General features: G+C 63.8%; 1 pseudogene; it reads left to right on the forward strand.

Moving 5' to 3' along the window:
• The first annotated feature begins 524 nt into the window (after positions 1 to 524).
• Positions 525 to 4,826, forward strand: LOC134056797 (M-phase inducer phosphatase 2-like; annotated as a pseudogene).
• Positions 4,827 to 5,593: the final 767 nt, after the last annotated feature.

Here is a 5,593-nt window from a genome sequence, read left to right on the forward strand (position 1 = left end):
ATTAGGGCACAAGTTTGTCGCGCTGCAGGAGACACGGGAGGGACCGAGTGTCCCCTGCACTGACAGGGCGCGGCCCCGCCCGTCGTGAGGGCAGCGCTGGACACGCCCTTTTTCTGCTGGACACGCCCCCTTCCGCCTCTGAAACCGCCCCCTCGTCTGCGGCTCCGCCCCCAAGCGCCTCGCGCGCCTCTCTTTGGCCCTCGCGCCCACTGCGACCTCCCATTGGCTGGGGGAGTCGCCTCGTGCGCGCCGCGGCCTCCCATTGGCTGCGGCTGCCGCTGGTGTTGTTATTCCTGTTACTGCTCTAAGCGGGAGCGGCGCGGGTGGCACCTGTCACCTCTGCTCGCCTCCTGTCGCCTCCGGCCACCTTTTATCACTTTTTGTCACCTTTTATCACCTCTTACCGCCTTTTATCAACTCCCGCCTCTCACTGCCATCTCTTTGCACCTCTTACTTCTTGCCGTCTCTTGTCCCCCGTCCCCGGTTACTTGCCGGAGCTCGCTCTCTCGGTCCCTGCCCGGGCCATGTCACTGCGCGGTGGCCGCGGGCTGGCGGCCATCTCCCCTCTGCCCTCCCCGGGCACAGCCGCGCTCACGCCGCTGTCACTGGATAGGGCTGACCCGGCGGTCCCGGACAGGTGACGGGGGTGGCCGGGGTGCCTTTGTCCGGGGCTCGTGCCAAAGGACGCTTTTTGGGATCCCTTCTTCAGCTCCTGCCCCCGCCTCGCCGGGCCAAGAAGGGGCACCCGGGCCACGGACACTGCCCCGTGTCACCGACACTTGTCCGCCCGCAGGTACCAGGACACCCCTCAGAGGGGACGCGGGGCGCTGCCCCTCCCGCGGCTGTGGCACACGCTGTCCCCGGAGCCGCTGGCCTCGGACTGCCCCGGGGACTCGGTGTCCTCGCAGCCCACGGATCCAGGTGAGGGACTGCGGCTGCTCCGCCCCACAGCCGTCCCCAACCGCTGCTGGCTCTGGGGTCGTGCCGAAGGTGTGGGAGGGGGGTCCGAGGGGCTCGAGGCTTTTTGGGGAGTGATGGGCAGGAGCCCGTGCCTGCGGTCCCTGGGGCTCGGCCAGGAGCCGCTCCGCTGGGGACCCTGCTCGGGGTGACGCGCAGCATTCCATGCGGGACCGCTGCTCCCGACGGCGCTGCCACCCGCCTGCTGGGGGCCTCCCTGCACGGACCCATCCTGCCCGGTGTCCTGGGCTGCGGCCAGCTCCCCGATCCCCACACCGCGGCTATCCCTGTCCCTTGTTCCCGCAGCACTGGCACCGGACTCCCCCACACAGCAGAGCTCCGCAGCCGTGAGGGAAAAGTGAGTGGCCCCATCCCCGTGTCCCCCCGGGGACACCTCCTGGCCCTGGCCCTGGCCCTGGCCCTGCCTCTCCCGAGCAGCAGGGCTCGGTCTAAGCCCGGCTGTGTCCCCCAGTCTGTGTCTGGGAGGTGACAACCTGGGCTGCTTGGGCAGGGATGCGGATGCCATCCCCCCATAAAGCTCATCTCTGCTCTCCCCACAGCTTCCAGAAAATGATGCCGAACTCTGGGAGACGTCTCAAAGAGTAAGTGGAGGGGCTGTGTCCTTGCGGCAGGACACGAATGCTAGGCTGTCCCCGTGCTCAGGCTGTCCCTGTCCCAGACCCAAGAGCCAGGCTGTCCCCGTGCCCCTGCTGGGGTCCCACCCACTCAGGCCATTGGTGTTCGTTCAGTACCTGCCCCAGGTTCCTTTGGGGAGCTGTGGCTGCCCCGGGGAGCTGTTACCCCACCCTGAGGACGTAGAGGACAGAGGTGACAGTGGCAGAGGGGTGGGACACAGCGCTTTCATTCCACCCTTTCCTTTCCTTTCCCTCCTCTTGCAGCAGGAAGCTCCTTGGCCAGAGGATGCACTCCTTGCCGGTAGGTGCTGGAGGCTGTGCAGGATCCTGCCGAGTCCCCGGACGAGCAGGGACGAGGAAGATGGAGCCAGCAGCGGGGGCAGGGATCCCGCACCTGTGCAGCACCTCTCACCCCCTGGCTGTCCCACAGAAGTGTCAGCTGGAAGCCAGACCGGTCCTGAAGGACATCTCCCAGCTCCAGGTGCGCAGGGACAGAGTGCAGCAGCGCCAGACGGAGCCCGAGGATGAGGGGGCAGCGGGACCTGGGGGTCAGGGAGGGGGCAGAGGGGTGCTGATCCCGTGTCTTCCCCCGCTGCAGGAGGGCTTTGGCCCCAAAAAGCTGCAGAGGCCGGGCCAGCGGGACCGGCTGCCCACCGGCCATGGGGCTGCCAGGAGCAACCTTCTTGCCAAGAGCCCTTCCCGCACACCAGAACTGCTGGTGAGAGACTGGAGGGCTCGGGAGGGCACCAAGAATGGCTGATCCTGCGGCTGGACGCGTTGGAGCTGCTGCCACAACCTCCCCATGGGTGGGGGCCTGCGGATGTGGGAGATGGGCGGGCTGGGAGGTCATTGGGACACCCTGACTGCAAGCCTGGAATGCACTGGGAGGTGGATGGAGCTTGGGTACGGGATCCATCCCTGCCTGGGGGTGGACAGCTGCTGACAGGACTTGTCCCCTTCACCATCTCCTCTGCTTCTGCCCCAAGTCCCCCCAGCTGGTGCTCTGGCAGAGCGATGCCACCATGTGCCAGGGGATGGAGAACGGGCTGACCACGCCAGTGATGAAGAAGGAGGAGGCAAAGCTGGTATGTGGCAGCCTTTGGCATAGGATGGAGCCCCACAGTCCCCTCTCGGGGTCTCCAAAGGGGCCCAAGGTCCCTGAGGTGGGGGCTGGTTGGTGAGCAGCACCAGCCCTGCTGCTGGGGGCTCCCAACACCCCAGGCAGCAGCACGGGCTCTCCCCACAGCGTGCGGGGAAGCGCAGCCAGTGCCGGCAGCTCTTCCGCTCGTCCTGGCTGCCCGGCAGTGTCCCCAGGCCCGTCCTGAAGCGGGGACAGCCCTCGCACAGGGGCACCCCTGTCAAGGCTAAGAAGCAGAAGAGGGTGTCTGGCAGTCCTGACCAGGAGGCGTCGGTGCAGTTGGTGGGTGATGGGGAAGGGGAGGAGTGGGACCAGCCTGTCCAGCAGCACTGGGCCACGTCCCTGCTGTTCCAGAGCCTCTGATGTCATCTGGGGCTGTGTGTGTCTCCACAGGGAGTGGGGCTGGAGCCTTCCAGATCCGCCCAGCTTGAGGAGATGGAGAAAGTGCTGGCCAGCGATGAGCAGGAGCTCATTGGGGACTTCTCCATGGTAGAGCCACGAGGATGGGGCAGGGCTGCATTATTGGGAACAGGGACCATCACTGGAGCCCTGCAAGAGCCCAAAGCCAGCTGGTGGCCCTTGGCTGGGGACACAGGGCTGTGACTGCCCAGCATGCAGTCCCTGCACTGGATAAAGAGCCCCATCACTGCTCCTCTGGGTCCATGCCAATGCCACGGCCACATGTATCTGCCCTTTCCCCTCCTGTGGGTGCAGAACTGACCACTGGGAGCTCCTGGGCTGGGGGGACAGGTGCCACCCCCAGGACGTGTCCCTAGGACAGGAATGACCCCGCATCCTCTCTCCTCCAGCCTCACCTCCTGCCGACGGTGGAAGGGAAGGACCCAAGCCTGAAGTACATCTCCCCTGGCACGGTAAGGGGACAGTGACCCTTTGCCAGGCCCCCCAAGGGGCTGCCTGCCTATTCCACCCCCCACCTGCCCCCGTGTGTCCCCCCTTGGTGACTTGTGTCCCCCGCAGCTGGTGGCAGTGCTGACGGGGCACTTCAGCAGCTTCCTCGAGAGCAGCATCGTGGTGGACTGCCGGTACCCCTACGAATACGAGGGGGGCCACATCACGGTCAGAACTCCACGCTCCCCCCGCCCTCTGTGCTCCTGGGACTGGGAGGAACGGGAGGAACCGCCACGAGGGGTTGAGCATAACGCCAGCAAGGGGTTCAGGATCGCCCGGGATTTGTTGAGTACCCTCTGAGAGATGAAGCAAAGATATAGAGCTCCCAGAGAGGAGTAAAGCAGCCTCACCAGAGGTACTCTGAGCCTCCAGAGAGCTTGAGCAGCCCCTCAGGAAGGGTACAGAGCTGCCCAGAGGGACAGAGCAGCCCCAAGGGGAGTGTCAAGACACTCCCTAAAAGGTTGATTCCCAGCTGGAAAGAGGAGCATGACAGTGGGGGAGGCTGTGGGGCAGCGTCCGTGGGTCCCTGCAGAAAATGAAATGGGAGGCAGAGTGGAGAAAGGTGCCTCGTGTGTCCGTCCCCAGGGTGCTGTCAACCTGCCGCTGCAGCGGGATGTGGAGGAATTCCTGCTGGAGCAGCCCAGTGTGGCGCTGGACAGCAGCAAGAGGGTGATCGTCATCTTCCACTGCGAGTTCTCTGTTGAAAGGGGCCCCAAAATGTGAGCGATGCCTCGGTGGGGGGAGGGCACTTTGGGGTCTGCCCGTCCCCCAGGCACGCCTGGATCCCCGCACGGGGCTGATCCCGTGGCCTTTCCCTGAGTCACAGGTGCAAGTTCCTGCGGGAGAGGGATCAGTCCTGCCACGAGTACCCGCAGCTGCAGTACCCTGAGCTCTACGTCTTGAACGGGGGGTACCGCGAGTTCTTCTTCCAGTTCCCGGTGAGTCCCCTCCCGGTGTCCCCTCGCTGGCAGGAGCTGAGGGGGGCGCACGGCAGTGGGGAGGGGCAGTTCTGGCTCTGAGCCCCTTCCCTGCAATGGGGCTGACGGAGCCGTGCGTTGCAGAGCCACTGTGAGCCCCGGGACTATCGGCCCATGGCGCACCCGGCGTTCAAGGAGGAGCTGCGCAAATTCCGCGGGCAGAGCCGGCGCGGCCGGCGGGAGCTCTTGGTCCGCGGGCGGGACCTGTGACCATCCATCCATCCATCCATCCATCCATCCATCCATGCATCCCACCAGGGAACAACTGTAGGAAGAGTTCCCTTGGCCAGGGATGCGCCTCGGCTTGCTCTTGTTTGTTAGGATGTGTTTGGGAAGGTATTTAGAGTTAAGATTGGTTTTGCGTTTGTTTATTGTTACAAATGGTTTTGTTTTGTTTTTAGCTATAAGTATTTTTTATTTATGGTCTTCCATATTTTTTGTTTATTGTAAATTCTTTATTGTTATTAATATTTTTGTGTTTGTCTGTTGCTAGGATGGTTTGTTAATTACAATGTCTGTTAATAAAGTCCTATTGTAGGAGAACAAACCTGGCTCCTGAGCTGTCCCTGCCCACTCCAGGGCTCTGCAATAGGAACGGAGGGGTGGGGGGACGGGCAGGCTGGGATGGAGGACTCTGGGGCTCTGGGGACAGGGACAGCTGCTGGCAGAGGACAGGGATAGGGTTTCCCTGGGCTGTGGTGGCTTCCCCACAGACAAGGTGGGTGGGGAAGGGGCAAGTGTTGGCCCCTTGGCTGCTGCTCCTGCAGGGTGGGGCGGCAGCAGTATGGCCCTGGACCCGCATGGGACCCTCTTTCCTGGACATGCTGGGCTTGGCAGGACCCCTGGGAAACTTGGGGCTGCTGTGGGACCCCCGCAGCCAGGACACTCTCTTTTCTCAGGAGGTCTCCTGAACTTTGCAGCATTCCCCTCTGAGCTGGGACACTCATTCCTCCCAGCAGGACTCCCAGAAAGTGTGG

The sequence above is a fragment of the Cinclus cinclus genome, chromosome Z (genome assembly GCF_963662255.1).
Source record: "Cinclus cinclus chromosome Z, bCinCin1.1, whole genome shotgun sequence".
In the NCBI taxonomy this organism is placed as follows: domain Eukaryota; kingdom Metazoa; phylum Chordata; class Aves; order Passeriformes; family Cinclidae; genus Cinclus; species Cinclus cinclus.